This window comes from Pinus tabuliformis, chromosome 3_2 (genome assembly GCF_031772625.1).
Source record: "Pinus tabuliformis cultivar Carrire ecotype Pingquan chromosome 3_2, CPIR1, whole genome shotgun sequence".
NCBI classification, from domain to species: Eukaryota; Viridiplantae; Streptophyta; class Pinopsida; order Pinales; family Pinaceae; genus Pinus; species Pinus tabuliformis.
Window position 1 is genome coordinate 572,343,353 of NC_142302.1, and position 24,245 is coordinate 572,367,597.

Here is a 24,245-nt window from a genome sequence, read left to right on the forward strand (position 1 = left end):
AGCCACACACATGAACACCAAGATATAAGGTGGAAACCCAATGTGGGTGAAAACCACCTGCTGCAAGTTGTCTCTATCTTTCTTTAATATGAAACTTCAGTTTACAATCTTTTGTACTGGTGCAGCCTTATACCAGTACGCAGGCTACAACCTGCAGAAGGCTTCAACCTTCTCTCGTTCTCCAAACTTCCTTGGAAGGGAGCTCCAACCCCCTTTGCTCTTGTACTAGCCAAGATACTAGTACGTAGGTGCTGACCTACAATCTTCCTTCTTTCAGGTATCACTTTTCATACATTTTCAGACTTGGATATTCCTGAAGCACAACATTACAATCTGAAGACCACAATTCATTCAATTTCCACAACAGATCATTGAAGCATAAAACAACCAAACTTTGAATCACTGAACCACTGAACCCTGTCAATCACCAGTTACCAGAACACAGAGCAGACTACAGAACTCTGCAATAATAGTCAGACCCCACTGTAAACCCAAAATCAAGCTTCAAAAGATATACGCTACTTTAATGAGCAGAACCCGCGTATACACGCTCTTTTACCGAAGCCAACCTGCGTACAGATCTAAAAATAAACTTTCTCAATTTGCAGCTGTACCAGACATTAGTTAGACCCAGAACGTAACATTGCGACAATATGCAGATCTAGAAATACGCATAATCAACCATATCATGATAGTGCATTTCAAACCATTAGATCCCGATCTATCCTTAGATCTAGTCTTCCATTAACCGATGTGATCTCTCCTTGGCTTAGATCATGCAACTCAGAACCTGCATATCAGATCTCTTTCTCTCTTAGATATTCAAGCCTTGTCGAAAGATGATTTTGCCTAATGATCTTCTTCTCCTTATATAGCCTTAGGCCTTTCTCAATACCAAGAGCCAAAACCATAGTAACACAATACCATCAACTTTAAAACTAGGGATCGACACGCCCGTCGAGACATAATGGTCCGAAATCATAGGCACAACTTCCAAGGACTAACCACCATGAACCAAAGGAACCTTTCCACATACACGCGCTTTTTCTGAATCGAACTAGCGTGTACACGCGACTTGGGCTTAACGAAACGGCGTGTATGAGCTTCCTTGGCATGCTGTACTGAGATCTGTCTTCTGATTAAGTTGCCATCACCTGTACCAACCTCTGAGCACCTGTACCATCCTCTGAGTGAGTTGCCATCAAGGACAACACTTGAATCATAATGCCAACATTTACTTTGTTATTGGCCTTGTTTCTTGGTTTATGCAAAACCCATATGAAATTCATTGGAAATAAACTAAAAGAATACTTCGTTATGTTTGAGGTACAATTCAGTTTGGGATTCATTATAGTGTAGAAGTATCCACTCTATTGGTTGGTTTCACTGATTTTGATTGGGTTGGTGACTCCGATGATCAGAAGTCTACTGCAGGTTATGTCTTCACTCTTGGTTCTGGACCTATAACATGGGCTTGCAAGAAACAAAGTGCAATTTCTATTTCTTTAGTAGAAACAGAGTATCGTGGCACTGTTGAAGCTAGTAAGGAAGCCCTGTGGCTTCGTCAGATCATGCTAGAGTTTGGTTTTCAGCAGCAACATCTGACTACACTTTGGTGCAATAATAAAAGTGCCATTCAACTATGCAAAGATCCAGTCCAACATCAGCTTAGCAAACAAATTTAACTACACATTAAATTCTTCAGAAATCCCATTCATGACCATGTTCTTGAAGTGAAATATTGTTCAACCAATGATCAAGTTGAAACATCTTTACGAAGGCTCTCACAGAGGGAAAGTTTACTAAACTTCGATTTATAGTTGGAGTTTAGGAAGTTGTCACTAAGGGGGGATAAGATCTAATGCCTCCTTCCTTCTCCTATTGTGTCATATTTATACATCCTTTAATCTTATCCCAAGTTGTTCTTAAGGGGGGATGTTAGGATATTTCGACACATAAGAAATAATTAAGTATAACTTGGTCTAGTGTATAGTTAGGTAAAGTGTGTTTCTTTAGTATGTACTCTTTGTAACTTTCAATTTGATGGTCATGATATGTTCTAGACATGAAGTGATCCGACGGTTCATTCTCTCCTTGGTATTACCGACACTTGATCCATTTCATAACACCCGATTGGTCCATAATCTCTATTTAAAGAGCACGGAGGGTCATTTGTTAGGTGACCGTTCATGAGAGAAGCTTATGTAAATTTTCTTTCTTTTAAATTAATAATTTTCTTGAAGTGGCCGCGTTGGCTCAGGCCATGGAATGTTTCCCTCTTTGAGGGTTTTAACCACGTCAAAAATATTGGTGTACTAATCTGTGATCTATTTGTGAGTGGTGTCCTTTGGTGTTCTATCTCATGAACTTACTGTTAGCTACCTATATCAATAGGTTTCATATTTCATGATTGGCAAAGAAAGTTCCAAATATGCTCTGCTTTGGTGATACAAAGATCCCATATTTCCAAAAAGAGACAAGGTGTGTATATAGCTTTATGGTGACTAAGTTTTGATGGATGGTCCAAAAGCCTAATCTAGATCAGGCCATGTTTCAATTTTGCTGTCATAGAATAGAGAAAGAAGTCTGTCCAAACTGTTTAATCTTGGCAGACCATTAGCTTAGGTAGAGAAGTAAGGTTCCCAACTACTTAATCTGGGACCTTGGAAGCAATAAGGGTAGTTCTAGATAGAAAATCAAAAGGAAAAAGCCAAAGAAAAGCAAAGGCACATAAGGGTATGCAAGTCTAAGTGCACCCTCCATGAAGAAACAAAAAACGTTAGGCAAATAGATGGGTAGGCAGATGGGGTTGCAGAAATGTCATTCCTTACAATTCAATGTGTGCTAACCTATTCACAAAGGAATATCAATGGATTGAGAAGGTCTTCTTCTCTATCATGTTGCAGCAAAATGAAGAAGCATGACTAACTTCCTTTTCCCCTTTTTCACCTTCATTACTAACATCCCTTCATCAGTTGTGTTCATGAAAGAATTTGAGGCTTTATGCTGGTTCTTATTCCTTTGAAAGCTACATTTCTTGTCTAAAAATCTTTTTATTTTGATCTACTCCCTAAACTAAGTTATCTTCACATAAACATTAGTGATTTCACTCCTCATTCACCTTTTCCATCCATATTAACCCCTAACTTCTATTATCTAAATCCCCTATGTTACCCTTTCCCAACTATTATAACACTATGGTGTATAAACCCCAAGCATTGTATAAATATCCCTCCCCTTGGCATTATAGCCCAATGTTCACTATCAGGGATTAAATTGACATCTGGTCAGTTTAAGAGCCCTAATCCTTACCCCTCTTTCCCCTTCAGAAGTCATTTAACCTACTAAACCCTTCATTTGCCAAGAAACCTTGTGATAAACCCCTTTTTACCCCTAACCCGTTTCATTTGCAAAATACATACAAAAAACCCACTTTTTTCCATTTACCCTAAGTCCTAGCGCTATCCGCATTTTTATAAAAAACATTGAAAAAACCATGTGAATTGCCAAAATCCTAAAGTTCCCGCCGGGCGCAAATCTCAAAAGAAATATTATTTTAATCCCGCCCCCCATCCGTATCGTCCGGCCACCTGAACGATCCGTCGACCGTCGGATCGGGCCCTTTTCATCCGACGGCCCTCGTGCATTTCGGACCGGCCCCGACGTCCGAAAGATACCGTCCGAAATTTGTCCGAGGGTGACGTCAGGCCTCTACCACGCGTCACCCCCACATCGTATTGGAGGCCCCTCTGACAATTCTGCTTCCATATGGAAGGCGGTGCGATATGAAACCGCTAACCACTTCCGGTTTCGGTGAACCCGCCTGCCAGCGACACTGCCAGCATTATCACCGCGTCGGCACCCCCGTCCGCCTGTGCTCCACCTGTCTGCTACCTCACCATCCCCGTGGACCTCTCTTATGCCGCCACGTCACCCGATGACGTCATGCTGACGTCATCCGACCTTGACCCCACTTGATGACGTCATGCTGACGTCATCCAAAAAAGCACCAATGTTCCAAAAAATCCATATTTTGGCCAAAATTTCGCGTTTTTTGCACTTTTTGCAAAAACGGCTGTTGTTTTCTCTGCATGTTTTTCACGTCCAAACTCACGCCAACTTGCTGAATTCGACCTGGAGACCGCTGGCGCGCCATTTCCACCTGCATTCGTGACCATTGTTAACAGTTGCCAGGTATTTATCCCTGTAATCCCTCCTGCACCTCGTTTTGTATGTGAATCGCCAAAACTAGCTTAAAACAGTGAAAAAACACATAATTCATCGGCGAATCCCCTGTGCCTAGTCCCCATTTGCACTGTAAGGTCGAAATTCACCAGCTGAGCTTTATATTACCAGTGTTTTTATAAAATTTACATTCAGTTCGCGCAATCGTGGACTGGTAGCCTAAACTACACCAATTTGCTGTAAAAAAGAGTTTAAAGCTAGGCATTTGTCTTATCCATACTTTGAGCAGTAGTTCAATTGCTGTAATTAACCATTAATTCTCTGTTCATCAGTAATTCACCTTTCTTCTAAAGAAAAACTCTCTGGTGTTGCTCTGCACAGTAACACCAGTTTATAAACAACAGAAATCCTAAAGGTGACCATGGATCCTCCAGTAGCACCTGTAGCCTTGAATGTTTCCCCTTTAAATGCCCCTCAGAGAGAATTGGACTGGCAACCTCTAGCAGACCTGGATTATCAAATATCAGAGGAAATGCTGATGAAGACCAAGTTCCACATCCACCTGCTAAATGAATTGAAGGCTAAACATGAGAGTGGAACAGATGTATTGGGCATATGGGACTCTTCTCTCCCTATCTTCAAGCTCCCTCAGGTCAACCAGTTTCCTGATTTAATCCATCTATGTGCCGAATGCTATGACCCTACTCAGAGGGCTGTGCTTGACCCTTCAGGCTCAGTTGTTTTCTTTGTCACCCCTGAAGCTATCAAAGAGATGCTGAACTTCAAGACTGAGAAGAAACTAGTTCCTTTATCACTAATATATTTGATAAATCAGGGAGCTAGATTGACAGATGCTCAGGTCACCAAACTCAATCAGCTGTACATTGGCTCTGTCTCTGTGAAGTATCCTCCTATTAACCAAGTATACCTCAACCAATTGGGCAGAGATCTTGCAGACATGATTAGTCCCATTTTGGGCTATAATTCAATTGAATTTGTTGATGAAACTGTGCTGGTGATCATGCTCATGTTCGCTCCTGGCAAGTCTCCAGTCTGCTATGACTATGCCACCTACATATCTGATAAGATACATGAGCAGTTCATGAACTTGGCAAGAGAAAAGGTGTTTAGATACACCTCTTACATCTACCACCTGATCCTATATTATCAACATGAAAAGTTTTCTTTTGCTGTGAAAAGAGTGGATGCCCAAGGCAATCCAAGGTCAGTGGTCTATTGGTCCTCTGTCTTCCACTACAGACCTGACTCTCCATATACCTACTGTGAGTTCATAGATCTCTTCATCCAACCAACCATGTCTCTGATGATGAGCTCACCTCCTCCAAGACTAACTGATGAGATGCAAAGGATACTTCAGTTGTCTAAATCTTACAGCATTGGGGACTGGTACTTCTACCAGAACCACACAGTTATAAGGATATATGGGTGTGAGTTGCCCCCATACAGATTGCCCAAATATGTGCCCATGAGATTGTTTTCCATGGAATACTTCAGGCAATTTGGGAATGCTGATGTGCTACACTTTTCAGGCAGAGGCAAGAAAGCACAGCTCAAGGTCAGGAACCAATTAGGCCACTTTATCTACAACAAAAGGGAGGAAGGTTGGCAAGAGGCGGATAGAATGTTAGAATCCCTTGGCTTGCAAACCAGTTTCCTTTGGAAACCATATGACCCCAATCACTTCATAAGCCTAAGAAGGGTCAAATATAGGCTAGCCAGTTATGACCACATAAGGCTTCCTCATATAGAAAAATATGCAAATCAAACAAAGTGGAGGAGAGGAACCTTAGAGGAGCCTATCACACAAGAAGAGTTAAATCAAAGAGCACTAAGAAATCTGAAAAAGGTGGCTGACCTAGAGCTTTGTGCACAGGTGTTCACCCTTCCAAGCACTCAAGTGGGAGCAGCTGCATCTTCCTCCACAGCAAATCAGCAAGCAGCCAAAGCCACTGAGCAAACCTCCACCAAAGGCAAGGAAAAGGATATGGAACGGCAACAGCCACCTCATGAGGAGGTATAGCAGCAACAACAATAGGACAACAACCACAAGAGGGGCAGCAAGAGAAAGAGCAGCCACTGCAGCAAGAAAAGGCAGCTGAGGCCCCAATTTTAACTGAGCAACAGCCACCAAAAATTGTGCCTCCTAGGCAGGAAACAACAGCTGTAGCCTCAATCCTCCAAACCCCACAAAAGGAGGATATAAGTAGAAAGAGGGACAGAGAGACTCCCCTCACAACGACAACAACTCAAGGGGTGAAAAGACACAGAATGAATCCCCTTTCAGAAGAGGAAATGCCTATGGGGCAATCTTTGGGCATGGGCCCACCAAGTATGGAGGCCTCAGCAAGTTCCTTCCAACAGGAACAAGAGAGGATAGTGGGAGGAGAAGTCAGCTCCTCAAGCCAGCAGAGAGAAGGTGAAATGAGCATCAAACAACAGTTCATTGACATAAAGAGGAGGAATGAGCCAATAAAAATACAGCTATATAATCATTTGTTGAAAATGGCTCCCACTAACTAGCAAAGACTGATGTCTGCATATGATGTTAATGAAGGCAAAATGATCATGAGTCATTTCATGCCAACTGCATTGCAACCACAGTCCCCTTCAGACTACTTGAGGACCAATCTTGAGGTCCTTGCCAAGGACATCCACCCAATGGACAAAATCGAATTGCATAAGCAAACGGGTGAGATGGTGTATGCCTCCTTGGCAGATAAAACATTGGATAACTACAGGCTAGAAAATAGCCTAAATAATACAGCTGCCCAACTTGAGTTGGAGAGAGCATCCTCTCAAGCAAAGGACAACAGGATCAGGGCCTTAGAAGATATAATCATAGAGATTGGGCATGACCCCAAGGACATCAAGGGCATACAAGAAATATTGAAATTAAGGGATGCAGACATGGAAGCTTTGAGGAAAAAGATCAAAATCCCAGCAACTATTCACCCTCAAACGGAAGAAGTTGCCCAGCTGAGACATGATCAATATGCGACAGCTTTGCTGGTGTCTTTATACAACCAGCTGATCCAGACTCAAGAGAAGTTGGGAGAATCAGAGGCTGCACAGGCAGCATTGAAAGCAACATTACAACAAAAGGAAGGAGGTCAAACATCTCAGCCTCCTCCATAAATAATTAACCTTGAGGAAGCTCCTCCAACTACTGCTCCCCTTGCTCAACAAACAGAACATGCAGCACCTTCTACCTTAGCACCACCACCAACAACAGAGTAGGCCCCAAGCCTGGACATGCAAAAGCTGAGAAATGAGATTCAGGCCCTGGAAGCCCAAATGACAGAATTAAATGAGGCCAGGGAGAATTTAGCCAAGGTAAATGAAAGATATGATAAATCCAAGCAGACTGTGGCAGAAAAGGGCAGGGAAATAAAAGCCCTCAAAGACAGGATAAAGGAGCTAGAGAAGGAGCTCAAACTGGATAAAGTAGTGGCTGAGCTCAAGACGGTGCTATGGGCCAATATTGGCCAATCCATCACTGATCAATGGAAGTATATTGAAACAATTCATGAACAGTTGGAGCTCATTGCAAAAGCACAGAGGGAAATTCAGAGATCAAGGGCCTCTCTAGGCAATATGCCTGAAGTTGCCAGTAGGATGATCAATGTGCTTAATAATAGAACAAGTGCTCAGTTAGCAACTATGGGAATCTCCAACAGGACTGAGACTATTTTGTTGATAAAGAGGGTCCTAACACTAAGAAGCCTGGTGCAGACACTAGAAAGAAGGACCCAGGACATGCAGACAGAGGTCAATAGATTCATGGACAAATATGTGGCATTGCAAAACAGAGGTCTCCCTGGCTTACTGAACATCGCAGGAAGGCTACTTACACATGAACAGTATGCCAAGAGGGTCAACACATTCGCCACAAATCAGATCACTGAAAGGCCCAACACCTCAGAGGAAACAGGGCCAGCTACAGGACAAAGTCTCTACAACAGGGTGGAAAACTTATTTTTTATCATGGATGAGATCAAACACCTATTTGAAGTGCCTCCCAACTTCTACAAATACACAGAGGCAGATGAGACTTTGGATGCAATTCTGAGACATCAATTGCCCACACAGGAATGGTGGACTAAGGCAATACAGATGATATTATAAACCAGAGCCTGTAAATCAAATTTCCATTTAAATTTATAGGTGATCATGCATAACACCAGCATGCATGAAAAGGAAAAGGCTGGGCCAACTCAGCAGAACTAATCGGCCAATAAAGCAAGATTGACAGCTACAGGTGACAGGGCCAAAAAACTACAGCACGACAGCCATAAAGGCACATTTTTCCAGAATGAAAGCAGAACGTTCAGACCGACTCAGTGGCCTTCAAAGGTCAAAATATCTTCTGACATACATAAAGAGCACTTATTTTGTATTCAATGATGTAATAACTTTCTTATCTACTATCTTGAAAAGTGGGTGAACGTATTCATTTCTAGAATGACTCAAGACTCCAAATATTTTGTATGACCAATTGTATACATTCCCCCTTCGCATAATCTTGCAGGGGTTGAGGTTGATCCCTCTTCAAGAGTTTCTTATGCTGTAAATTTTCCAGACTATTAATACAAAAGCTGATGGAATTTCCAAAGATCTGCGTTATCTGAGTCATTGTGGTGTCTTGCTGAATGTTACAGGATTCCTGCGTGTTTCATGAATCAATAAGTTTTCTTCAAACTCTTAGTTATGTGTTTTGTCATCTTCTCATAGCTCATTCATGTTCTGTGTTTTACAGTTAATGGCAAAGAAAAAGAATAGTTCTAGGATTTAATCACAGATTACTCTAGACTCAATCTATGCTATTACAAATGTTTTCTTCAGTTACAGTTATAAAGGTGTAATTCTTAATTGCTGCACTTTCAAACTATATACTTTCACAGTGATTGTTGTTTCAGGAATTCAAGTTTGCTCCTGTGCAACATATCTCTTTCTCACACCCAGCTTAGTGGAAAATTCTTAATTGCCTTTCACTGGTTGAACACACTTCACCATCACAATTTCAAATTTGTTTCATGAAGCACTTAAACGGCCCTGTAATTTCAGTAACTCAACTCAATATTCAGTCAACCTGTAGCCACAGACTCCATTGCCCAATGGACTAATACTGCCTGAAAACTTACACCTTAGATGCAGAAGACATCCCTCAACCAAAACATAAAACAAAACCCTGAACATCATAGCTAGCCTAAAATACTACACAAACAGAGCTAAACCTTAAGAGAGAGTCCTCTCTGATTGCAGCCTGGCTAGAAGCTGTAATCCAAAGATTGGTTAGTGGTTACCCCGGCCGTATTCCCTTGGGAGTCAAAGGGAACAACCTGGGTGATAACACTTACCTTGTAAATCCCTACATAAGCAACATAAGCCATGTCCTCTATTTCTAAGGGTTTCATTTCCATTGTTAATATATATTTTTCAGCCTCTAAGTCCTCATTTGAACACCATTTCATAAGTCAAATGACCTCCTTATTGGCATGGGTAGCTACCATATACATTGTATTTATAGTGGAAAAAGTGATCATGACTTACTACATTCTCATACAACTCATTGCTCCACCAAATAGTGGAAACACATATCTACTAGTGAGTTTCCTTCTATTCACATCCCTTGCCTAATTATAATCCACATAACCATATATATCTAATTAGTGTTGGTCCCCTAAAACATCACTATTATAATAAATGGAATATTCCTGTGTTCCTTGCAAATACCTGTAGATCCTCTTCATTACAATTCAATGTTTATGTCTAGGATTAGCCATGAATTGAATCAAGGCTCTTGCTACTTTATAACATCTAGTTTAGTATATACCATAACATACACCAAAATACAAATTACACTAGTGTAAGAAACATAAGCCATATCCTCCATTTCTAAGGGTGTTCTAGAAAATTGATCAACTACAAGCTTAATTCCCACAGAAATTGCAATAGTCAATGGTTTATAATTTTCCATGCAAAAACACTGCAACAAAGAATAAATATACTTATTTTTGTCCAACCAAAGTTTTTGGTTCACTCCCTCTCTCTCCTGAGTTCCAACCTTAAGAGATACGTTTCAACCTTTAAGTCCTTCATGTTAAATTGTGTTGAATGTTGAGACTTCAAATCATGAATCACATCCTTATCATTTCAAAATTTATAGCATATCATCTACATACAAAGTGATAACAAGGAAATGTCCATCATCCTGTTTGTAATATACATCGTGGTATTCTATTTTAAATCTCTCCAATCCCAAGCGCAACACAAACGAGTCAAATTAGTCTCCCACTTTATGGGAGAATATTTGAAACCATATAACTTTTTTTTTTTAACTTTCAAACCAATAACTCTCCACCTTTTCAATATAGTGCTATGGCTATGTCATATGGATCTCCACCTTTATGTAACCATATAGGAATATCATTTTCACATCCATTTGTTCTATCTCTAAGTCAAAATATACTGCTATAGATAACAAAAACATGATATATGTTAATGTATCAACTAGAGAAACAAAAGCTCACCAAATTCTATCCCCTCAGCTTAGAAATATCCTTTCAAACCAACGTTCCTTATAATTTTCAATGCTACTATCTAAATTGATCTTCTTTTTGAAAACCCATTTACATCCAATGGGTTTTTTTCCATAAGATAATGGTTCCAAGTCCCATTTACACTTATTTCTAAGTGTAGGATCTCCTCATCCATGGCCAATATTTATGACTCACTTTCCATTTCCATTCCCCCTTTCGTAGTTATAGGTTCATTGATGTTAGAATATAAAGGAAATATATATTTGAGATAAGATGAATTTTAGTTATAACTATTTGGTTTCCTTCTTTTCTAAATGGACCTTCCTAAAGTTTTAGTTGGATTTTCTTCCTCCTTTGTCGAGTTATCTGAGCCTTCCTAATTTGGTCCATCATGAATTTTTTTTTCATTTTTTGGTTCAAATTTCTTAGTCTTGGGTGGTAGTTGAAAAGTTGAATTTTCCTCCTCTTTTGGCTGCATTAATGTGGGAGAAGACTTAACTTATTTGAAAATAACAATTTTTTATTTTTTATTTTTAATTTTATTATTATTATTATTATTATTATAAAAGTTTCCTAACCATAGGATCAAAAAGCTTGTACCCTTTCAAACAAAGGGTATAATCATGGGAATACATTGGATTTCATTGTTATTGAACTTATACCACTTTAGCTTAGGCACATGATGCTATGCTTCATAGCCAAAAACATGATTTTTCTAAAGTGAAGGATAATTTCTCATACAAACCTCCATATGGTTGTAATCCATAAGAGTTGATATAGGAGACCTATTAATTAGGTAACATGTAGGAGAAACCACTTTTTCTCTAAGTTGATGTTGGAATATTAAGCGATAATAAGAGGGCAGGTTAATCAATATTTCTCTCTTTTTAACAATTTTAATCATGCCATGTAAACATTAAATAGTTAACAACACCATTCAACAATTCATAACATCATATAACATACACAATAGGTTTTTAGGTAGAAACAATTAGAGGAGAAAAACCACCGAATGCTTTTAATATAAGTCTTAAAGATTACGTCAATAGGAAAATCCAACTTCCAATATTATGAAGAAACTACTAGAAGGAGGCTCCAACCCTTTTTTTTTATCAGCGCCAACTAAAAGGATGCACCAACACCTTGCTTTTACCAGCTCCAAATAGAATGTTCCAACACCCTTGTTTTATTAGCTCCAACTGAAAGGATGCTCCAACACCTCGCAAAATCAATCTGCTGCCCTAACACCACCCTTCCACCTTGAAGTGTTCTTAGTCTCAAACCTGAAGGAGACAATTCAATCTCTACCTTGCACTACCTTACCACCCTAAATAAAAGATAGAAAAATAAATGTGGGCTTTGGTACTAGGCAAATGACTCTCTTATAATGATAAATAAGACTTCATTGGTATTTTTGTTGTTATGTGCTCATGTCACAAAATATATACAATGGTGTTCAACAAAATACTGAGATTTTAAACTAACAACCTTCAAGAATCCTCTTTTATTCACTGCTGTAGATGAGACTTTGACTTGTAACAAATAGAGGAATGTGTATAACTCAATAGTTAAACAAACATAAGGATATGCCTCATACCTCAATTATTTTTATGTGATCATACCATAGAGGAAGATGAACATCGACTTTCTGCCACTGAATACTATATAAGAGTTATGTCCTTAAGACACCCTTCGAATTAGTGACCAAACCAATCCTTTCCCTTTCTTAGACATGCCTTAAAATTTTTACTTCTTCTTCAACTTTGTCTCAAGATTTTCTCCCTTTAGTTAGCCCTTTAAATAGTTCCCTAAATCTTCCTTTGAATTCTTAGAATAGACCCTCAATGATTTACTTGAAGCTCAAATTACTCCTACAATAATGTGTCCAAGAGAGGCCTCCACTTGTGATCTAAATCATATCTATCTCAACTCCTATCCTATGACCTTTACATGCTTAGAATTGGACTCTAAACAAACCCAAGATTCCTCCTTAATTAAGTCATAAAAATTCCTTCAAAGTGTGCTTCAAAATTGACATATTTAGTCTCAAAACTAGCTTGAGATTGAGCCGAAATAACCTTTGTTGTAGCCTAAAATATTTCCCTTAGAATATGCTAAAATCAACCTTAAAATGTTCCTTGAAAGAATCCTTGAATCAATCCTTTAAGCCAACAAATAAATTCCTCACACCTTGCCTCAAGTCTCCTCAGAAGCTACCTAAGGATGGGATTATGTTTAGGTCAAAGATTGCTTTAGATTGCTTCAGAAATATGCCTTAGTAACTCACTATATCTACCACAGAATTCCCTTAAAATAGGAATGAAATGAACCTCAGCATGGGTCGAGATTGGCCTAAGAGAAATCACAATTTGTGCCTCCGAAATAGGCCTCAAGAAAGGTCTTCAAGAGGCAAAAATATATCAGAGACTAGCCTTAGAATGGGGGACCAAAATTCGGCCTCAAAAGAAGTCGAAATTCGTCAAATAATGGTGTTAGAACAGGTCAATAAAATAGCCTTAGATAGGACCAAATAGCCTCATAATGAAGGCCACTGTCCAGCGAACAACTACATAAAATATAATTCATTAAAGTGCAAAAGCACTTGTAAAATCCGAACTCCTTTGCATAAGCATGTTGCGTTGGTCTAAGATAAATTTCAGAGTGAGAAACACAAGACTATGCAAGTGATTGATGGTCTTTGGAGGGAAACCAAGGCCCTAATATATAGTGGAAGGAGGGGGACTAGAAGGGGGGATGACTAGCCCTCAAACCCATGGAGCCGACCTTATTTCAAATTCAATAAATTCAATTTTTGTGGGTCGAATTGACCTTCAATCAAAGATAAAATCTACCTTTAAAAGAGCTTACCTTAATGAATAATGAATAATGAGGGACGAATTGGACAACTCAAGACCCACATAAGTTATCCAAGACTTTCTTAAGTATTAATGCCAAAATTTTACCAATCATAAAGATTATTTTTCTCATTCATTTTGGGCATCATGGCCATACTTTTAGGGAAACATCATTAAAAGAGAATATCTCCTTAGCCATGAGGAGTTATGAGGTGTGCCATCTACCATTAAAAATGACATGATAAATACTATCATCCTATGATGGCCTTGCTTACAAATTCATTGATATTCCCATTCAATTTTCTCATCAAATGCAGGGCATCAAGACCACACCACAAGGGCTTCTAAAATTTTGGGCTTCCTTGATCCAGGTGGATCTTCAAAAAGTACCAGTGGCATGCTAAAAGGCTCAAAACTCAAAGTGGAAGAATTTGGATGAACTTAATATCGGATCAAAGTGCTCGTCATCCTAATTCTAACGCTATGAACGACACTCAAATCCGAGTTCATATGAAGAAGTTACAACAAGTCAAAGTTCAAGTTTGACTTGTCTAGGTGGCATGAGGAGATGACATGGAAAATGATTTAGCGAATGAGGAAGTGCCAAGTGGCAAGCTTCCATTGGGCCCGCATATTGCATATCACATAAAATAGAGGTCACGGTTAAGAAATCGGCCCCTAGCATTGCCAATTTGTGATTGCGATATTGCATATAGCATATCGGAGGTGGACATGTGTTTACGAATTGGCCCCTGGCAGAACCTAGTTGCGATGTGATGTATCACATATCACAATCCCAAAGGGGCTAGTGTTTACAAAGCGGCCCCAACAGTAATCTCGGTTGCGATTGCGACAGGGTTCCAGACTCGATGTATTATCCATTGTGATTTATAATCCTGATGGGTCCGTGGTATCGTAGAATGCAAGTTGGGTTGATACACCGATGGTTTAAGCACTAATTATGATTGCGATGGGGTCCCTAGATGCAATAAGATATATATTACGTTGTATAAACCTAGCGGGTTTGTTGTATCACAGGCCGCGTGATATAAGGGCTGGTTTGTACGCCGATGGAATGCCAATTGCGAAGAATCACTGATAGCATCAGCCGTCGAGTTCAACGCACAGTCAAAGAGGTTTCATGCCAATTTAAAAGGGGTTTCACCATACTTGTAAAGGATTTCTGCATGTATCATTCAGGCCCAAGATCCCCGGTCTTAGAAAATCTTGCCGGCCTAACTTGGCCTATGGTTAGAACTACCCGGGGTTTGAGGGATTTGCGGCCATGCTTATTTAAAGGACCCTTTTGTGTCGGAAGAAGGAAGAGAGGATTGGCCGAATAGTTTAGAGAAGCAGATTGCAGTAGACCCTAACCCTGGCAGTAGGTCGGGCCCTCACCTTGAGCAGCAAGGAGGTTTCGAGAAGTTGCAGAAGGTTCGAAGATGGAAATTTTTGCACGACTTTTTGCTAGGAAGTTAGTGGTACTATTTGTTTCCGAAGATGGGCTCTTCATTCTTCATCCATCTTCCAACTTGGAGGTATAGGGATTGTAAATAATGTTTCTTGTACTTTTATCTCTTTTTGTTATGCCACTTAATGAAAGAAGGCCTCTCCACTATTGAGCAGGGCCTGGAGACGTAGTCCAAATGGGACAAGCTCCGTAATCAAATATTTGTGTCATGGTTTCTTTCTTATCGTTTTATTTCCACATTTTTTATGTGCTTCTAAGTTCTCTGGTTTAGAAGCTTTGTTTCATGTAATTCATATGCATCTATAAGTAAAAGATCTTGGATCAAGTGGTATTAGAGAAGGTATTTGTTGATGTGAATTGCATGAGTATATGTTAACATGGAATAAGCTATGAAAAGGAGAAGGAACACTTAAGTAATTTGATCCCGAAGCAGGATTCACACAACGAAGAATAAACATGGCAAATGAAGAGGCTCGTTGGGAAGAATAACATAATTTCCGCAAGGTATTCTATAAAATGGACGAGAAAGTGGAAAACTATTTTCAGAGTACGAGAAGGCCTTCCAACATGAGAAGAAAGATGCAGATGATCGCGGATCGGCACATAAAGGAGATGGTGGAGAAGATCCCCCTCCCTCTCCTTCTTCAAGTGATAGTTCTCATCACTCCAATCACGACTCCAGACATACATCTAAGAAACCTTTCCTTAAACTAGATGTAAAGTTTGACTTGCCTATGTATGCTAGAGAGTGTAATGTAGAAAAGGTCAACAATTAGATTAGGAATATTGAGGTCTATTGAGGGATCCAACAGATTGAAGAAGATGAGGCAAAGATCTAGTTGGAATCCCTTCGAATGAGTGGTACTGCTCTCGTTTGGTGGGATAATTGATTACAAGGCAACAAAAAAATGGGTAACCTTCTTTCCTCATGGTCAAATTTTGTTTCTGCATTGAAGAATCAATTTTACCCTCTAGGATATAAACAAAAAGCATTAATGGAATGGAAACACCTAAGGAAAAGCAAGGATCAAAATGTGCAAAACTTCACCAAAGAATTTAGGAAACAAGCATTGAATTTGAGCATTCCATTAGATTCACCAGAGATTGTAACTAATTATATCGGTTCCTTACATAGATACATACACCATTCATTATTATTTTTTGAGCTTGCTACTATCAATGAGGCCAATGTGAAGGCCATGCATCTTGAGAGTGGGGGGATGCATGAAAAAAATGGCCACCCAAAAAGAGCCACAACAACCAAGAGAAGAGGGTCACAAGCCTGAGCTTGTTGAAGAAAATGTAACTAGGTTTGGTCTTAATGATAACATGATCTTTGTAAATGATGTAAATTATTTTTGTATGCCTTGCTACATGGGTTTCATGAGAAAGAAGTGTCACTAGGTAAAATACTTCTTCTTGATGTCTTTAGGATTTTATTACTATGTCAAAGAGTCATGTCATGTGTAGAGAAGGTCTCTATAGAGCCTATGTAAATGTACTGATATTAAAGCAACCCTCCAAGACCAAGAAAAATCCTCCAAAAGAAAGCACAATAAGTCTGTAAGTAAAACAATAAGGAGATCTTCACGCTGGATCCAAAATAAATTAAATATGTAATTAAAAATGGCATGTCAGCTTGGGCAATAGACATGTCGGTTCACAATTTTATGTCAGCTCAACATAGAGGCACAAACCATTATAAATAAGTGGCTAAGGTCTACGTAAAAGAAATGGATGGAAATCACATTTTTATCTCTGAGATTTCGTATGAATTAAAGGGCATATCTGCATTGTATTAGGGAAAGTATCTAATGGTCTCACTACACATTGGATGGGCATAAGGTGTGGGAAGACTAGTTTATGAGGATCTTGGTTGGGTATGAAGAAGATATCAGATGGATAGAAGTGAAGATAGAGGATCTCGCATCACAAGAAGCAGTATCTACATATAGATATATGTATCTCGGTACTTCTACAACAACGTACAATTAGCATAGTCACCAACGTTGTCTCGACATAATATGTTCTTGATGTAAGTCATGTTGAAATGAATTCGGTAATGACATCGACTAACTACAATCTAGGCATAGCATTGATGAAGTGGATCTAGGTGGTATCCCTGTAGCAGCCTCGGCATCATGAACAATAGTAACTCAAATTACATAATGTAGATCTACTCTCTGTGAACACTATCTCGACTTAATGAGGATTACGTTGGGTGAAATATCAGTCTCACATATTCATATATTACTGTCTCGGTATAACCATAAGAATGAAATAGGTTTTAGAGATGATCAAGAGATCCTTGGTATACCTATGAAAGGTGACACATAGTCTCAACAATCACCACAATATTCATATCTAGTGTTCTCGATATGAATATGTATCTCAGGGGTAGTCACAAAGAAAAGGATCATAAGTAGTATGATCATTACAGTCTCAACATGATGAAATAAGCAGTGATCACCAAGTCAAGGAGAGTCAGCTTTGGCAAGGACCAATGTCAAGGATCATGATCTCACAGTGATCTCATCCAACAATAATGTGCAGTCGTGATCTTCATAGGTGTAGAGATTATCTTAGTGATAGTCTTAAAAGGTAGTCATGGTGTAGTAATGATACCCTCAATAATGTTGCTACAATGATGAAGTTCTTGGTGATGCAGCGGTGTCAGAGGAGAACAAAGATGATGATCTCAACAATGTTCGTGGAAGAGGATTGATGTCTTGGTATTGGAGAGGAAGATTGCATCAAGGGTCATGGTCTTGGTATTCGTCAATGGAATCTCTATAAGAAGAATTTTGTGTGGGTTTTCCTCTCTAAGAGGGAGAGGTTTTGGCCTTGGCAAAAAGCAAAATATTTGTGTTCTTTTTCTCTTTTGATTTGATAGCAGTTTGATGAAGTTAACGCACACACTAATAATGAATGGAATATTAAGCTAAAATTACATTATATAAATACTTCATAAATTGTTATCATGTAACGAAGAATCACCCTAATTCATGTGTGCCCTAGATTGTTCAACATGGTATCATAGGGATAGGTTCAAAAGTCAAAGAAAGGGCAGAAAAGAAACATACAAGAATCAATATTCTAGCAAGCTCAAGGATACATTGCAGAATCAAACCCTAGTCATGATAAAACCCTAGATCAGAGGATTAGTCTACAACAACAAGGGTTTTGGATGTCAAAAGTATTTAGATCTCAGATTCTCAGAACATGATTCAAAGGAATATATAGGAGTGTATATGGATCGTACTCAAATAAGAAGATATACTATCTAATGGATCACTATGCATCATGGAAAATGACTTCAATTCGATATGCATCAAAAGTTTGTTGGAAGGAAATAATCCTATCAAGGATCTCAGTCAATGGAAGCATCAAAAGATATACAGCCAACATGATCAGGTGAAGACTTCATCTTCACAATCAAGTAAGTACCTTTTCATTTTATAATCAAATTTGGTTTTATGAATTCATGATTGCAAGAAGACCTATATATTGGATGGGTAATCAAGGTTCTTGCATGGAATGAGAAGGATTTTCATTATCCTTAGAGAAGTCAGTTCATCAAGGTCTCCTTTGAAGTCACGAGAACTCTTATGGTTCTATAAAGTAAGCAAGGGGACATAAGAAGGATACATGAAATGCTATAGGATATACTCTCTAAAATGCAATGCAGAAGGTGCCAAAGAATGAAGAAATATCTTCATGAGATCTGAATTGAGAGATTTGGGAAAATGATGAATAGATAATCATCATTGATAAGCAAGGTGACAAATGTATATGAACAAGAAGGTCACCTAGATCAATAGTTTGTGGTCTCTATGCCAGATAGAGAAAGGTAAGTTGAAAGGACTCAAATGTGTGCAGAGGAAAGGTTAACAAGACAGAATAACACTATGAAAATACTATGAAAAAGGGTTCATATCATCTGAAGGAAAGAGGGAGTAATAGATCTCCAGTATATGTGAGATGGCATCCCTCTCAAAAGGATCCTATCAAAAGTCCTTACAGATATGATCATAGTAAGAGGATGCATTGTGGCATCATGAAAACAAGAGCTCGTATGAATCATGAAGGATATAGCTCTTGGGAATCTCATTGTACATTGAAGGAAAGGAAGAAGTCATCCAAGACAAAGGAAACATTTGCGAGAAGGGGATATACTAGATCCTGAAGGATATCTGATAGAAATATCAATGAAGGATCTCCTAGTCCAAGAAGGAAACAAATGTTTCATCAAGATTTCAAACTTATGGAAATCATGAGATGAAGGACTGATGACATGATGAAGTATATCAAGGAATTGAAGATTCATTCAACCAAGAAGGTTGCTGAAAGTAGCCTGAAGGGAAAATGAGGTATGTATGATTTTATTTGTATTTGATATTGTAATGTTATGATATCTGGTTGTAGGTAAAATGGATCGAGCATGATCAAAAGGGAAAGGATCTCCTCCTCTGAAAGGATGCAGAAAGACATTAGTCAAACTAGATGAAATCAACATAATATGTCCTCATATGAAGTATGAGGTAGTTGACTACAATTGAAGAACTCTATGAGCTCCTGGGAATGAAAGATGTGAGGATGGAAGAGATCATGAAACATGCAACCATGATGAAGGCAATCAACATCCAAGGATCAACAAGACTTGGCTAGGAAATCTCCTGGAAAAATGTGAAGACTCTGATGGAAGTTTGAAAAGATGAATACCCTTGACAACAAATATCATTGGGAGATATGTCAACATGTATGCAGGATGTTGATCCCTACAAGAAGATGTCATTGGTAAAAGGGCATCACCAAAAGGTAATATGTGATTTGTTTTTGGTATCTGACCTCTTGGAAAAGTCTGGGTATGTGTGCAAGACCAAGGTAAGGAGAGTTGTGAAGGATGTCACAACTATGTACCTTGTGAATCACCATTGAAGAAAAGGTGAAGACAGATGGCCTTATGAAGGAAGCCCGAGATGTAAAGCCAAGGAGGATACTTTCTAGGAAAGAAGGAATGACATGACGGAGGAAAGTGATGGATGGTTGAACCCTACATGTGAAGAAATTGATGACATTGGATTCTTCTTATGAGAAATTATTCAGATTGAGAATGACCAAGTACCATTATTAATACCTCCCTGGTTAAGAGGGAGTGTTGAAGAAAATGTAACTAGGTTCAATCTTCATGATGACATGATCTTTGTAAATGATGTAAATGATTTTTTATGCCTTGCTACACTGGTTTCATGAGCAAGAAGTGTCACTAGGTAAAATACTTCTTCTTGATGTCTTTAGGATTTTATTACTATATCAAAGAGTCATGTCATGTGTAGAGAAGCTCTCTTAAGAGCCTATGTAAATGTATTGATGTTAAAGCAGCCCTCCAAGACCAAGAACAATCCTCCGAAAGAAAGCACAAGAAGTATGCAAGTAAAACAATAAGGATATCTTCACGTCAGCTCCAAAATAAATTAAATACATAATTAAAAAGGGAATGTCGGCTTGGGCAATAGACATGTCAGTTCACAAGTTTATGTCGGCTCAACATAGAGGCACAAACCACTATAAATAGGTGGCTAAGGTCTGCGCAAAATACATGGACAGAACTCACATTTTATCTCTGAGATTTCGTATGAATTAAAGGGGCATATCTACATTGTATTAGGGAAAGTATCTAAGGGTTTGACTACACCTCGGATGGGCATAAGGTGTAGGAAGACTAGTTTATGAGGATCTTGGTTGGGTATGAAGAAGATCTTAGATGGAAAGAAGTGTAGAGAGAGGATCTCTCATCACAAGAAGTAGTCTCGGCATATAGATATATGTATCTCAGTACTTCTACAATAAAATACCATTAGCACAGTCACCAACGCTATCTCGAAATACATATGTTATTGATGTAAGTCATGTTGAAATGAATTCTGTAATGACAACGACTAACTGTAGTCTAGGCATACCATTGATGAAGTGGATCTAGGTGGTATCTCTGTAGCAGCCCCGACATCATGAACAACTGTAACTTGGATTACATAATGTAAATCTACTCTTTGTGCACACTGTCTCAGCTTAATGAGGATTACGTTGGGTATCATCTCAGTCTCACATATTCATATATTACTATCTCGGTATCACCATAATAGTGAAATAGGTTTCGGTGATGATCAAGAGATCCTCAAGGTACCTGTGAAAGGAGACACACAGTCTCAACAGTCACCATAGTCTTCAGATCTAAAGTTATAGATTTGAATATGTATCTCAGGGACAGTCACGAAGACAAGGATCATAAGTAGTATGATCATTACAACCTCAACACGATGAAAGAAGCAGTGATCACCAAGTCAAGGAGAGTCAGCTTTGGCAAGGATCAGTGTCAGGGATCATGATATCACAGTGATCTCATCCTACAGTAATGTGCAGTTGTGATCTTCATAGGTGCTTAGATTATCTCAGTGATAGTATCAAAAGGAAGTCATGGTGTAGCAATGATACCCTCAATAATATTGCTACAATGATGAAGTTCTTGGTGATGAAGTGGTGTTAGAGGAGCAACAAGATGATGATCTTAGCAATGTCGTGGAAGAGGATTGATGTCTTGGTCTTGGAGAGGCAGATTGCATTAAGGGTCATGGTCTTAGTATTCGTCAATGGAATATCTATAAGAAGAATTTTGTGTGGGTTTTCCTCTTAAAGAGGGAGAGGTTTTGGCCCTGGCAAAAAGCCAAATATTTGTGTTCTTGTCTCTTTTAATTTGATAGCGGTTTGATGAAGTTAACACACACACTAATAATGAATGGAAGATTAAGCTAAAATTAAATTGTAAATACTTCATTAATTGTATCATGTAACGAAGAATCACCCTAATTCATGTGTGCCCTAGATTATTCAACGGAGTTGAGGCCTAGGAGGAATGACAAAAGGGAGAGGTAGAAGACAACTGTCAGCCTAAAACAAGGTCACGAGTCTGAATCAGAGGAATACGAGAAGGTCACAGCTGCAGTATTTACTCGAGGTAGACCAATTGATCTGGGGTTATATTCTAGTGATGAAATGAAGATTGCAATGGATGGACCCGTTGATCTGGGTTCCGATTCGAGTGATGAAACAAAGGTCTCAATAGATATTGTACCAAAGGTGAAAAGGACACCCAATGCAGCATGGATCCAGGAACTTGAGGAGATCAACCAAAGAATTCAAGTAGAGAATATTAAGCTAAGGAGACTCCTATAGGAAGCCGAAAAGGAGAAACAAAGGTTGTTACACCAGTTGCAAGCCAAGAACGAAGCCTTGGAAAATCTGCAACATAAGTGCCTTGAGGTAAAAAGTGACTCTTCATGATGATGATTTTGCTATTTTTGAAAAACATACTACAGGTATCACATCCAAACTATTGAAGAAAATGGGGTATCAGGGGAAGGGCCTTGGCATTAATGACCATGTCATCGTAAGCCCCATCAAAGTGGAGGAATTGTCTCGTCACGTAGGACTCGGGTATGTTAGGAAGGAAGTTTGGAAATGATCCAAAACAGATAGTGACCTACCGATGATAAATGATGAAGGAACCTCACCACATTCCAGTGACAGTGAGGGATCCATAAACCCTTATCAAAGGCACATCATGGGAAAGCACTCCAAGATGTTTCAGAAAGTTTGGAGGATAAAGAACTGTGGTAGTCACTGCAACAAGGTGGGACACCAGGGAGCCACGTACAACATGTTCCATGCGGATAAAGTATTGATAAAGAAGCCAACAGGTGAAAATGATCAACAAATGAATCCACCACATTCATGTGGTCTTATTTATTAAGTAAAATATGGTGTTTTTAGATATAGTAGCTTGTTATGGCCACAATTTGTAAATCATGTGTTACAAGTAAATGTAAAAGTGATGATGTGTTTTCCATCACTTCAAAACAAAATGATGATGTTTGTGTCCTTTTCATATGAGTAGTTGAGGTATTGGTTTTTTATTATGTAACTCTTGACCAAATAATGTGTGCTATAAACTCTTGGCAAGTGAGGGGTTGTTTGAGTCATCTATGGTTTGTACATGATTGCAAAGGATGTACCAACTTTGCATGCAGGTGGTTGAAAGTGTGGTTTGGTGAGGACATAGGCAGTGTGTTGGATGTGTTAATTCTTTTGGTGTCCTGTGGGCTTCAAAGGAATGCATTTGAGCAATAATTGGTGGATGGAGAAAGAAAAAGTGAGGGAGTAATTTCCTCACTTACCAATTGATTGAAAGGGATTTTGGGAGTCCAAAAGCTCTTAGTGGGGAGGATTGATCTAGGTGGATATTCAAAAAGTACCAGTGGCATGGTAAAAGGCTCAAAAATCAAAGTGACAGAATCTGGATAAACTTAGTATCAGATCGAGGTGCTCGTCATCCTGATTCCAACGATGTGAATGATATTCAAATCTGAGTTCATATGAAGAAGTTAGAACAAGTCAAATTTCAAGTTTGACTTGTCTAGGTGGAAGGAGGAGATGACATGGCAAACATTTCAGAAAATGGGGAAGCACCAAGTGGAAAGCTTCCATTGGGCTCGCATATCACATATCGTAGAAAATAGAGGTCAAAGGTTAAGGAATTAACCCGTAGCATTTCCGATTCATGATTGCGATATCACATATCACAGATCGGAGGTGGACAAGTGTTTACCAATCGGGCCTCGACAAAACCTAGTTGTGATGCGATGTATCACATATCGCAATCGCAAAGAGGCCAATGTTTACAAAGCAGCCCTGACAGTAATCTCGGTTGCGATTGCGATAGGGTTCCAAACTCGATGTATTATCCATTGTGTTTTATAATCCTGACAAGTCTGTGTTATCATAGAACACAAGTTGGGTTGATACGCCAATGGTTTAAGTGTCGATTGCGATTGTGATGGGGTCTCTGAATGTGATATTTTATATGTTATGTTGTATAAACCCAGTGGGTCCGTTGTATCATAGGCTGCGTGATATAAGGGTTGTTCTGTATGCTGATGGAACGCTGATTGCAAAAAACCACCAATAACATTAGCCGTTGAGTTCAACGCATAGTCAAAGAGTTTTCATGCCATATTTAAAAGGGGTTTCACCATAATTTTAATGGTTTGCTACATGTATCATTCAGGCTCGAGATCCCTTGTCTTAAGACAATCTCACTTGCCTAACTTGGCCTATGGT